Genomic DNA, 14,346 nt, shown 5'->3' on the forward strand with positions numbered 1-14,346 from the left:
TTGACCTGGGCCAGCTTCCAGATGCTCACTCAGCTGCTTCTCTGTCCTCTTCTTAACGGGACAGGAAGAGAAACTGAATGTGGAAAAGCTCACGGAGCAAGACAAAGACAGGGAAATCACTTACAATTACCATCAGAAAAAAAACAGACTCTATTGGGGGGAAAATTATTTAATTTACTGACACTTGCAAACACAGTAGGATGGTGAGAAACAAACACAAAAGTTACACCACTTTACCTTCACCCCTCTTCTTTCTCTGTTTGAATTCATTCTCTCAGTCCCAAATCCTCTGTGCTCCTGCCCGGCAGCACACGGGGATGAGGAATAAGCGACTGTTGTCAGTCCGTAACAGCTCTTCTATGCTACTCCTTCCTCCTCACACTTGTCCCCTGCTCCAATGTGTCTCTCCTCACGCTGCAGTCCTTCAGGAGAGACCTCCTCCTGAGCGTGCTCCTCTTCATAGACTGCAGGTCATGCCAGAAGCCTGCTCCAACATGTGCTCTCCATGGGCTACAGTTACCTTCAGGACACATCCAACTGCTCCAGTGTGTGGTCCTGCATGGGCTATGGTGTAGATACCTGGAAAGACCTGCTCCACTGTGGTCTCTCGAGGAGCTGCAGGAGGTGACTGGAGGCCCCCCTGCCCTCCTCCCCCTCTGCCCTCGGGGCTCGCAGGGCTGTTTCTCACCCGGTTCCCCTCAGCCCTGCCTGCCGGGCACCGTTTGCCCTTCCTTACCCAGGCTTTGTCAGCGGCGCCCACCCCTGCCTGAGGGGCTCAGCTCAGCCCTGCGGTGGGGCCGTTGGAGCCGGCTGGAACCAGTTGCGTCCTGCACCGAGCAGCGCCGGCTGCTCCGTCCAGCAGTCATCCAGCAGCGTTTACCTGCGGACACCCGGTAAGTTTACATACTCCAGTGCTTGCTAAAGTGGTTTTGGTTTTTCATATCTGAGTTACCACATTGTCCTTGATACTTTCCTCTGCTTACGGTCCCTTCTTCCCGAATTACACAGTCTCTTTCTCCCTTTCAAAGCTGAGAGGAAACTCACCCCAAAATCAACAGGTCTCAGGTGAATTAGATCCAGCTTGTGTGTGAGTCTGATGGTAGGTGAGAGTGAAGCACTGAACAGCTCATACAACTAGTATGCTGTGAGGATGGTATGTCTTCTCGGTTTAATTGAGGCTTTCTTAATTGGTATTTTCATGCGTGCTTTATGTTGTATAGCAGCTAGCAAAACAGTGTATTTTATATATGTTTTCTTTACATGCTGCTTTGTCTTACTATAGACAAACAGCAAATTAAACATTGATAGGTACATACTTGGGTAAGTTAGCACACCGTTAAGATGAATAGGGCAATTCTGATTCCCTTTGGTACTATGAAAATGCCTCAGCAGTGAACTCACTGGGAGGTTGGAAAACCTGATTCATGTAACTTGCTGTAGAAAGAAAGCTGTATAAAACAATCTTAATAGAAGAAATAATAATTAAAAAAAAACCCAAACCAACACAAAACTTATAAAATGGTAGAGTGTGGCATAGTCTACTTTATGGCACATAAAAGTCATAAATTTGTGGAATTGGAACATTTTCCAGAGTTGCAAATTTCTGTTGCAGTAATAACATGTATTAGGCAGTATTTATTGCATGATATTTTCCTCTAAGTACAGTGCCAGTAAGTTGTATTTTATTTACAATATCTCCCTGTTGCAGTGTTTAAGTTGCAGCTCTTGCCTACATAAAGTACAGAGGATGGGAGGATACTTCAGTAGATGACTAAATTGATCAATCTAATGCAGAATGCTCCCACTAATAACACACAATTTATTTTGCTCTCCTGTTGTTGGACATCTCTCACTAAAATGATGCTTTAAAATGCAGGTGACCTCTAATTCTACTGTGAAGAATTAATGATCCACTTGATCTCTCTACTCTGTGGAATTGACTGATCAGGAGAACACATGCAGGAGTGCTAATGATGTAGTATGTCCAGTCTTGATTGTTTCACTTTATTGCTGTTCTCAGCCTGTCCTTCTGCTACAGAGAACTGCAGAATTTTGCTCCCTGAGCACTTATCTCTGAAGATATAGCAAATTTTGAAGGGCCCTTCAGTTGCTAAGGAAATTTTCATCAAGCATTGCCAACTCATTTTCTTACAACAGAGGCCAGGAAAAATGTTTGGCTTTTACCCTGTGCTTGGTGAGGAGCAAAAAGTATCTGCTGGAGTTTCTGTACTGTCAGCTGGAACATCAAACTGATGTAGGGCATTCTGGAAGCATTCACTTAGACCCATGTGAATTCAGCTCTGAGACAGCCTGATCTGTACAGTTCTGTAGGATGGTGACATCTATGGCTTTTTGCCCTGGTCAGACAAACATATTTTCAAGTCCTGAGTTACACAGGGAATGTTTTCCCTGGGAAGAGTAAGGACACATTTTTGTTATCAGGCCAGACATCCAAGACAAGAGTGCTGCTAGATTCCCAACAGACTTAAGCCAGTCTCACCAATGGTGCTCAATGGGGCAGTACATCAGCATTTGCAGTTACTGACCTGTTGATATGCAAGAGTGCATGGAAATCATTGTGCTGAAGAAACATCTAAAAAATTTTCACAGGTTTCTCAAGAGCTGTTGATGGAATTCATGTGCTTGTTCTCTTATCCCTTGTTTTTTCCATATAAGCACAGAAATACTCCATTAGATAAGTCATACTAACTAAGAATCCATGCCATTTCATGTTCTGAGATGGTAGCCATGGCAGATGCTGTGCACAAATACAGCAAAAGAGAATCCTTTCTCTGAAGAGCTCTCAGTATAAATAACAACAGTGATGATGATGTAAGTCTTAGTGAATCATCATAGGAAGTTGTTGACTTACACATAGGGAGGCCAGGCAAAGTGCATGTTTTCAATATTTGCTTCCTTAGGGAAAAGTGGTCTTGGCTTCATGTCTGCCAAAACACTGTCATTCATAATGTCTTCACAGTACTGCAGTTCCAAGTGGCCTTGCATACTTAATACCTTTTTCTTATGAAGGCATGTCTAGATGACATTGAAAGACAGCTTCAGCCATATGAAATAAATACCTGGTAGAATGCAGTTTTGGGCAACTGTGAATCAGGAGGAGTTGTCGGACTGCAGTTTAAATTTAATGATTAATTTGCAGCCCTGATATAAAGCATTTCTAATCATACACTTGAAAGCTATGATGGAATCTGCAGGAGCAGCAATAAGGAAGCAGCAACAATCTGCTGCATAGCCATACAAACAATATGCTGATAACACAGCGCGCAAGCAGTTTCTTCCTTGGTTGATAGCTACGACACATACCAGCAGTGAGAATATTGTACATGTTTTCAGAGTGTTTCTTAGGGAGACAGGAAATGTTCAGCCTATAGGAGATAACATTGCATTGCTGTTGCCTTTCTCATGCAGGAATTAGCGTAGACTAAGTGTACAACCTTTAAGTCAATTTGTTGTCTCTTTCAGTTTGTGAGCAATTCCCAAGGTGTTGTCTGTCTTAATGTGGAATTGCTGTCTGTGAAATAAGTATTGGTGTTACACTGCTAAGAGATGGGCCATGTGTGGTTAGTAGCCACTTCATTTCCAGAACTCAAGCTCATACATAAATAAAACAAACTGAATTTATCTGTGGCTGCACATGCATTTTCCCAGCAGTAACACTTGTATAAATAGGTCCCATATCTCTGTCACTGTCCTCTTTTCCATCCCATTGCTTATCCCCCATTTATGCTGGAACTGCATGTGAGGTCTGATCTATGAACCAGATGAGGGGGTCCATGCAACCAAAAAACGCTTTGCACTTTTCCTGAGTTATTTTTTATTTTTAGCCTATATTGTTAAATGTGGCACTTCATTCGTAACAGCATGGAGTCTGAGTTTTCTCTGCTTCTGCTGAAGTGGGAGATAGGTCTGTAAGGTCCTCACTGTTACTACTGTGCAGGTAGAAAGGGTGAGTGTAAGAATGTGAAGGAGTGATATTGAAGATGCTTCACTCATGCACTCTCAAAATGATGATAGGGATTAACAGAGGGTTCATTGTCACCACTTAAGTTAGCAGCCCCTATTTTTTAGGTAGGGTTTTCTCTATGAATATTTACCTAATCAGTAAGGCAGACAGTGTTATTGAATGTAGGACTGTGGGATACCAAGTAGTGATTATTATCAGTGCAATGATGGTATAAAACACTCTCATGTGTTTTTTTTTCCACCACACTTTGATTGCATTTGTATTTATATTTTTATTCCTTAAAACTGCTGGAAATGGGAAAACTTCTGATAGAGGCACTTGGGAAATTTGTTCCCCTTTCAGTAGGAAATATTAAGATGCTTACCCAGCTGTCTCCGAATTACAGTGCAGTTTAGGGAATTCATTGGCAGCACACAGACTGTCTTTTGAGAGTCTGCCATGAACCTACAGTGTTGTGCAAGTGCAGTCAGCAATACATTTCTGCTGGTTCTTCAAGCCCGCCGTCATAGCCCAGAGTGTTCTAATTTGACCTTGCTCAGCTGAATCTGGCTTTATTTGTCTTTCCAGTGGATCACCACTTTTCACATTCCTGATAGTGAAGGAAAGGGAATGAATTAATACTCCTTCAACTGAGTGCTATGAAAATAAAGTGTGCCATACTGCTTGTGTAGGCTGTAATGTTCTCCTTGATGGTCAATGGGGGAAGGGATTTTGAGTGCTCATAATGAGCTGGCAGCAATGCTCCTCCCACTGTCTCTGCGGTTCATAGAATCATAGAATAGTTAGGATTGGAAAGGACCTTAAGATCATCGAGTTCCAACCCCCCTGCCATGGGCAGGGACACCTCACACTGAACTGTATCGCCCAAGGCTCTGTCCAACCTGGCCTTGAACACTGCTAGGGATGGAGCATTCACAACTTCTCTGGGCAACCCATTCCAGTACCTCATCACCCTCACAGTACAGAACTTCTTCCTTATAGCCAATCTAAACCTCTGCTGTTTAAGTTTCAACCCATTACCCCTTGTCCTATCACTACAGTCCCTAATGAATAGTCCCTCCCCAGCATCCTGTAGGCCCCCTTCAGATACTGGAAGGCTGCTATGAGGTCTCCATGCAGCCTTCTCTTCTCCAGGCTGAACAGCCCCAACTTTCTTAGCCTGTCTTCATATGAAAGGTGCTCCAGTCCCCTGATCATCCTCGTGGCCCTTCTCTGGACTTGTTCTAACAGTTCCATGTCCTTTTTATGTTCAGGATTTTTAGTTGCAACTAAAAAAGTGACACGGTTCGTCCAGAAACAAGGAAAGATGAGAACTCCATATAGTAAGGAGAGTTTGTGACTGTTATTGTGTGCACTGGTATATACAATGGGGGGCAGAATGGCAGTGAAGCTTTGTATGAGATATTCCTCTATGAGTAGATAAAGCCAGTGAGCTGTGAAGACATACAACCTTTTGGTAGCAGTGTCTATGAATAACCAACACTGGTACTTCCAGGGCTGATTTTCTCTACTGTTTGGAGAGGTGATTTGTGAGTGTGTTTTTGAAAGTGGAGTAACACCTTGCAGCCTAAAGCATGCTCTCATTCTGTGATGAATGAGAGTCATACAGCATTCTTGTCAGCTACATATTAGGTTCAGATTTTTGTGGGTAGAAGATCCAGCATGCCTGTGTAGGGAACAAAGGTCAGACAGATGGGAAGTGAATGCTGCAGAGCCATGATGAGTCATTTTAAGTCCCTTGTTTAATTTATTCATGTGAGAATATCATAAACACTCCTATAACTTCCATCACAATGATTATGCATACTGCAAGAGTTGCTTAATGAGGCTTACCTAAGTCTCTGCCAGCCCTACCATTCTGTAACAAAAGAAATAATGGAGCGTTGTAGTAACTGAGCCTAAAGATGTCTGTTCTGTAAACACAGAAAATTTCTGTGAACAAAGATGATTTCTTTCCACTGGAAGGGCAGTGTAGGCTTACATGTGTGCCCGCTTACACGTATGGGCTCAAGGCTTTAAGGGGGCGTGTGTGTGTTCACCAGAGAACAAAAAGTGTTTGTGCTTGTAATATGCAAGTAATTAAAGTTGTTGAAGCATTACTGGTGTCGTACACTGAAGAGAGGCTTAGTTGGCAAAAGAAAAGATGTGAAGATCCTTGTGGAAACAAGGATACTTTGATACATATATCACATCTCACAACAATAATAAAAACAAGACCATAAGAGATCTTGGTCAGGAAACTGCACAAAACTCTGCCTTTTAACTGATGTATGTCAGAAGAAAATAATGAGAACAGAGGCCAGTTCTGACTACACTTATCCCTTAACAGCTCCATCATACCTAAAAGCATATCAGAGATGTGACCAAGCAAAAAATTTGGACATAATGGGAAAAAACAAAACAAAATTGTGAACTTAGAAGTGATGAAATTGATGGTGATAAGGATTAAGAAGATTTTAAAAGGCTTAGAACAATTATGTGTTATCTTCAAAACCATGGGGTTATCAGAGATGGCACTGTGTATCCGTCCCTGGCAGTGTTCAAAACCAGGTTGGACAGAGCCTTGGGCAACATGGTCTACAGTAAGGTATCCCCGCCCATGGTGTTGGTGTTGGAACTAGGTGATCTTAAGGTCCTTTCCAACCCTAACCACTCTGTGATTCTATGATTCTGTGATTGTGGAGGAGTCCATTACTGTTGTAGCTGGTGCCACTGGTTTTAGTTGGCACACCTAGGCCAGGAAGAGGGTATTCAACCACAGCCCACCTGACTCACCAGCTGTGTGTTTAGTGTGTACAGTGCAGAGGTATCTCAAAAAGTCTTTGGCTTTCTTGAACCTAGACTGCAGTGGCAAAAGGCAGTGGCAAGCTAAGGAGAGATGCTCATAGCTAGAGTAATAACCACCTCAGAAGAGGTGGTCAGCATGCCTCCAGCTGAGGCTTGTGTAGAAACAGCAACAGCTACATAACTGTAAAGAAGTGCAGAATATATTCTTGCTGCAGCCAGTCCTGGATTCTGTAATTGCCAGCCCCACTTTTATTCTCAGGGGAGCACAAAGAGGACAAACAGTCTTTATTTAACAGTGTAAGAGAGAAAGACTTCTGAGCTCCCTCCTCATTTGCAAAGCAATAGAAGCCAGGATTTGTTGACATTTAGTGAGTTAACAATGCTTATCTTCAGTCTGTTTCTGCTACAATCAAATATCAGAGGATAACCTCCACTTTGACTAATTTAGTGCCTCCTGGGTTCCCTGAGGTTTCCCTTTCAGGAACTATGCAGGCAAATGAGGGGGCAAAGACGGGGAAGGAGTGGCCAGCTTACCATTAGAGACACTGTCAGCTGCCAGCTGCCAACATCAGAAAGCAATCTATTTTTGCTGATTATTCAGAAAGCTCTGATGGTCTCCATGAGTCTGGCACTGTCATGCATGGCAGGAGTCACTACATACAAGAGCATCAACCAAACTGCTTCCTAGGGATTTACACTGTGAGTAACCCACTGTGAGCAAGTTAATGTCTCTGGAAATTTCTGAAAGGGATGACTGTGTACCAACAAATTGTTCCAGATGACTAAAATGAAGTGTTAGAAAAGCCTCGAGGGACTCACACGATATTGTCAAGGAGACTCTTTCCCTCTGTTCTTAAAGGTGGCTTGCAATATAAAATAAAGGGTTTTGGCATTTAGTGCTAGTTTTGTGAAGGAGGAAGAAGACCTAAAAGTTACATGATTTGGTTTAGCCTATCACTACCGGGTGTGAGTTTCTTTAATTAAGGAACATCTACTACTTTCTCTGTTTCTCCCTGCTTTACAGTAAAGCATAGGGGCATGAAGTACATGCTTTCTTAGCTTTTAATTGGAACTGAGACTGGGGGACTGGAGCTTGAGTCTTTTTTATGCCTTTGAGCTTTTTATGTAGCTATTGTTCAAATGTTTGAGTTGCATAGGTGTTAACCAAAATAAAGGATTAGATTACATAGCTTTTGCAGTGATTTAATTAAATTGATGCAACCCCAATTCCATTTTGTTAGATCAGCACAAAACTCCATGCATGGGCAAGCCCAAAGAATTTCAGTGAACTCAGTGAAACTTTCTTGCTTTCTTTGCTCCTTTTTTATTTCATTGGGTCTTAGTTCACAACTAGTCAGAGGCTTCTGGGAACTACAGTGTAAACAAGACCTGAGTAAAGAAAAAAAGCTGGAAACCACTCATCAGCTTTATCACTGCTCTTATCACTTTTCAGACAGAGCCCTGACCCTGTGAGAGAAAGCTGTGGTGAAAGCCTGAGGGGGGATCTGGGTGCCTTGTAATGAGACATTGGGTCTGCTCTGGACCTGGAAATCGATCTGCTCTACAGTGATCCTTCCCACCAGTCATGAAGAACAGCTACTGGAAGCAAAGCCAGTCTGGGAAATGGTACTGAGACTGTGTTTCAAGTTGGCGCATCACTCCAGCATAGCATTTATTTCTTCCTACTATCATTCCATCCCAGGACTGAAAGGACCAGAAAATGAAAGCTGTAGTTCTGTGACTTACTTTTATCCTTGGACAAGAAAGGGTTGATACTTCTTCAGCATGGGAAGCAAAAGAGGTGTTTCGGAAAATTTTAAGGTCTCTCAGGGTAAGAGATGACTACACACAATTGTTCTAGGGGTATGCTACATCTGCATCGATCCATCCTCTTTTTTTTTGTCAGTTATTCTATTTTATTGTCCATGTGGAAAAGATAAATATGGCCATTTGGCCAAGATTTCCAGGCCTCTGGCCTGGATAGGAGAGCATGGATAAATAGCCATATTCAGGCCATCCCTTATATTGCACAGATGGTATGTACTTGCACAATAACAGTTGCAGCTCAGCTACCTCTCCAGTGTGTCAGACTCATTGTGGTGTATCACATAGTGCACGCTCACACACTTCTGACTGTGAAATATTAGAAATACAGCAACTCTAATTACCTTAGACTTGTGCGTTTTTTCCATAAGCAAAGCACATGTTTTTGTAGTGAGGCAGAGGCCAGAATGTCTGTCCATAAACATAAGCAATTTTATGCATGCTCTGCAGTGCATCCAAAAGCCATCATAAGCAGTACGGCAGTCCACACTCCTGTCTCACTCCTTGCATTAGTGGTGATTGGTGATTGTAAAGGAATTAAAAATAGGAACAATGCAAATGCTGTTATATAATGGAAGTAACTGCTCTGTGCAGAATGTATAATGTGCCGACTGTAAGATTTTAGTACACATTTACACTCCCTCCTGAAGTTTGCCACTTGAAAACATTATTTGCTGCCTCCCAGACAAAATCTTTTGCTGACAACTCTTCTTCATAAGATTGTAGGATAATTCAAAATGGAAGGGACCTCAGGAGGTCTTTAGTTCTCCCTCCTCAAGCAGGTTTCCTATGAGATCAAACAGAGGTTTCTCTGGATTTAATCCATTCAAGTCTTGAGAAGTTCAAAGGATGTGGACTGCACTGGCTCTCTGCTAACCTGTTTTTCTGCCTGACACATAGAAAAGTTTTTATATCCACCCTGAAGCTCTCATATTTCAGTTTACGTCCACTGTCTGTCATTCTCCCACCTCACGCTGGTGTGAAGAGCCTGCTGCCACCTCCTCGTTCATACTAGCAGGCAGCTAGTTAGGTCCCTTAAAAGCTGTCTCTTCTTCAGGTCGAACAAGCCCCATTTCCTCAACCTCCCCCTCCTGGACAGGTGCTCCAGACCCTTGAGCATCTTGTTAGCCCTCTGCTGAACTTTCTTCAACATATCGGTGAATTTCTTGTACTGGGGAATCCAGAACTGTACAGAGTATTTTAGATGTGGTCTAACAAGCACTAAATAAAGGGGGATTATCACTTTCCTGTTTGTGCTTCTGCTGAAAGAGCCCAGGATGCTGTCAGCTTTCCTTGCTGCCAGGCAAGTTGCTGGCTCATGCTGACTGCCCACCATGATTCCCAGGTCCTTCTCAAGAGAGCTGCTCCCCAGCTACTCAGTACCCAGCCTGTATCATTGTGGGGATTACTCCTCAGATACAGGACTTTTCATTTCTCCTTGCTGAGTTTCATTAGGCTGTCCCATTACTCCAGCCAATACAGGTTACTGTGGAGAGCAGCCCTGTCCTGAAGTGCACCAACTGGTATCCTCTGTTTGGTGTCATCTGCAAACTTGGTAAGAGTTTACTCCATCACCCCTCCATATTACAATAAAAGTGTTAAAGATGCTAAGAAAGATGTTAGATTATAAAGATGCTATATATGTTTCCATGCATAAGAAAGCCTCTTGAGGGAAACTTATGGCAGTTATACTAACCCACTTGCCTATAATCTAAGGAGGTGATGTGAGTTATGCACAGACCTCAGGAGGATGTTTCACACAGCGGGAGGGAAAATGGAGGAAAGAGGCATATGAGTGATAGAAGCTTTATCAATATTTACATAAAATATCATCAGACCAGGAAAAATTAGTTCACAAATTATTTAACAGCAATACAGACATTATTTGGGAAAATACTCTTTAAAAGCATAATGAGAACTTTATAACAAAATTGTTGTGTGTCTAAATTTTATAATGGAGAGGCCAGTAATCTCCTATATAAACCTTAAGCTACAACATGTGTGATAAAAATTCCATCTGCTATTAGTACAGCAATTTTAACTAGAAAAATTGATTGTTGTTTATTTAAAAATCACATTCTGCTCTTGCCATATGGGTCAACTTCTCATAGTCACAACTACACCTGCTTTTAACTTTCATTTCTCATTAAGTATAGAAACAAAGCAAAACAAGCTCCTAGTGTTGAGCCTGACCCTACGCCCTTTGAAAACAAAGGAAGAACAAGACTCCTGGTAACTTCAGAGGGCATTGCATCCAGCCCATTGTTTTTAAAAGTCAAAAGCTAACACAGATTGTTCATTTCCTGGCATTGGCATCAGCAGTAAATGGGATTGCCTCACAAAACGTTTGCTCAGTCCTCTGGGGACAAAGGATAAGAGCATGTTACATTGCTCAACAATGATCATCTCAACCAGATACACAGCAGCACTGTTTCATTTCAATAGCTCATTACCTCCTTGGCCAGTAAAATGAGACCATGGAGTTGAAACTATGGAAAGAAGAGTGAAAGCCAGCAAGAAGGGTGGGTCTAAAATACCATTCTTGAACATGCCCTGCTTTCAAATGAAAAAAGTAGGAGATAGAGGCAAACATGATTGCAAGGCAGCAAAGTGGTGCATTCTTCACTGAGGAAACATAGGAGCAGCTTGATGGCCGCAGCTTTCAAGTGTTACTTTTAGGGCAGGAAGTATCTCTCTCTGTTGTAGTCTCTCCAGTGTAGGCATCTATACCGTTGCCAGTTGTCAAGACTCACTCTATAGCAAATGGACAGAAATAGGCCTTTCGATTCTATCACCTAAATGAAGGTGACTCATTCAATCTGTTTTAGCTATTGGAAATGGGATGAGAGGAGCTCTGCCCTCAGAAGGTCTGTTCCCTTGCCTATAAAGGGAGCCTAGACAGTTAACTCAGATGCAGACACCTACAATGCAGAATCTATATTTGGACAGATGAATCCCACTGCTGGTGTTTACTATAAATAGGGAAGTGCACAGTATATTTAAAGCAGAAAATCCATTGGGTACTGCTGAGATTATTGTTAATGCTGCTTAAACTGTTAATTAAATAGCTAGTCAATCACCCCCTAGTGTAGAGAAGACCAGCCATAGAGCTACTGAAGTCAATAGTAAAATTGATGCAGGCATCTGCAGGCACTGAACTGTGTCTATGTATAACCATGCATTGAAGCAAGAGGAAAATCCAGCCTTAGTTCTAGGTGCAGTCTTTGTTCATTTTTTTTTATATTAGGACAATCCAAATATTTAATTCTTCTGGTTGTAGCAGAAGGGACCAGCTTCAAAGCTCAGCTGAGCAGCTACCACTCACTGTATGAGTGTTCCTAGTCTACCCAACTGCAAGGTACAAGACATTAATGCAAGCCTGTTTCAAGGATGTTCACCGCCCCCAAAATATAACTCTTCAGGCCTGAATTGACATTTAAGACCCATCACTAATAAATTTGGGGTAATGGCTTTACAAAATTAAATAGCTGGCATTGACAAGTTGCTGTATCATAAGAGTGATAGCACTGAATGTCATCAGTGTAAATCAGGTCAAACGAATGATTCTGGTACCTAAACTGAAAAATGCGGTGCTTGATGCTGCCTGATCAACTATAGCTGTAATGACCATAGTAAGAATGTGTTAATTTACTCCTTCATAAATCATTTAAAACTGTATTGTGGAAACAGTGTGATAGGCAATGGAGGAATTTTTGTGGATATTTTTATAATTAAAAGGAAAATCCCTTTCATAAGACTGACTGCCAGGTGGCTAACTGCCATCTCTGAGAGAATGTGTTGTGAAACATTGGGCACATTTGCCATGGAGAAAGACTCAACCTCAGCCTAAAGGGTTGGATGGATTGTTTTGATCTTTATAGTGGTTTGTGAAAACCCTGAAGTCTGTTCCTGGAATGTAAATCAGATTTAGCCATGACAGCTAGATCAGGATTCTTGGTTTCCTCCCTGCCTTATTAGGGGATTTATTGCTCTAGTGGATACTCGCATTCCAGTAAGCATCCCTGGCTGAAATTAAACACAATTTGTTATTTACTTGTTGACTGTTCTTACCTTTGTGATAATTGGATAAACTGTGCCTATTGTAAAATCATCTCTGAGAAATCAGTAAGAGTTCATAAAGTGCTGCAGTTAGTTGTAAGAATTAAAGACAGCAGAAGGGTTAAGAAGTTGAGACAACAATCACTTGTTCAAAGAGGTCTTCCAGATCCAGTCAAGGGTGTTATGAAGATGGTATTTGACAGATAAGGAAAGGGTGAAGTGAGAAATTAGTGATGCAAATAGGTGAATAAAATTAAGAAAAGATGGCCTGTTTGGTCTCACATTACCCACTGAACCTTTAAAAAGCAAAATAGTGGGAACCATTATGGTAAAAGAGGTTTCTGAAGGACCTTGAGGAAAGGTCACTGATTGATTCTTCCCTCCACTGGGCAGCTTCCACCAGACCCAGGTTGTCAAACATGAGAGGGTACCTGCCTGTTCCAAACCAGCAACCTGGCAAAAGCAAGGTCCTGCCTTGCCTTTTCTCTGAATCTCTTTCTTTCTCATTATCTCATTTTTAGTCTCTCTTTTTGTCACTGAGCTTTTATGCTTACAGACCAACTCAGACCTCACTTGAACTGCTCTGTGTTGCTCTACCAAATGTGGGATGATGAGTAGAAGGAAGGAGATCTGACTTGGCCAAGAAGGGCTATCGCATAGGATATCAGGCAAGGCAATCATGCTCCAGGCCAGCAGTTACCAGGGGTGACTGGCTACTCCAAACTATTTTTCAATTGTCTTGTAACTGGAAATGCTCATCAGCAGCTATATCTCCTCTGCTTTCCACTCTCCTGCCCTTTCCCCTTTCCCTATCTATATTTATTATCAGAAGAAGCAAATCAATCTTTACTTCTGCAGTCATGAACCAAGAGATGAATAAGAGAATTAAATCTTTCCTGTTGTGTGCTAAGAAGTACTTCTGGATAGCACAACGGATTCTAAATGGGTAACCTGTATTTGGGAAAGGGAATTGGACAGATTTTGATTGTTAGTCTTGTTTAACCACTTGACTTCAATTTCCAAATGCTTTTTGTTTTGTTCTTGTACATACTAATCAATACACTTCCCAGCTTTGGCATGAATTTCTAGTTCAGCTGCCATGTGATTGAGCAGGCTAAGCTCTTTGTACTTAAAACCACAAACCATGTTAAATGATTTAACACTTTACATTGGAAAGATCACATTAACACCTATGACTGAGGTCTCACTCCATTGAAAGTAACACAACATGACTCATAGCATTAGACTGCTGTCAGTAGTGATGCCATGCTTTATTAAAGATATATTTGTTCAAAACTTCTGACCCCCCTTTGCACCACTGCATAATTTCTATCTAGATTGCCAAGCAGAAAGGAAAAGTTGGGTTCCTTTATTTTTAGCTTATTTGACCATGTGAGTGTCAAAGTAAAATATCATGAAGGAAGAACCAGGTATTGGTGCCTTGGAAAGTCACCAGTGTAGGGAAAAAATTAAAGCACTGGAGGTTTTTGCCAGCTACTTTATTTAACATTAACACATTGCGAAAAAAAAATTCCTTAAATTAAAATGCGATTTATTATAGAGAGAGCAGAGCATGTGTAACCAGCAATATTTTACTCAGGATAAATGACTGTGTCCTGTTCTCAATGAAAAGGAGCTTGGGAGCCCATGGAATGGCAGAAGATGAATCTCTGTTTCCTTTTACATGTCCT

This window comes from Melopsittacus undulatus, chromosome 1, assembly GCF_012275295.1.
Source record: "Melopsittacus undulatus isolate bMelUnd1 chromosome 1, bMelUnd1.mat.Z, whole genome shotgun sequence".
Classification (NCBI taxonomy): domain Eukaryota; kingdom Metazoa; phylum Chordata; class Aves; order Psittaciformes; family Psittaculidae; genus Melopsittacus; species Melopsittacus undulatus.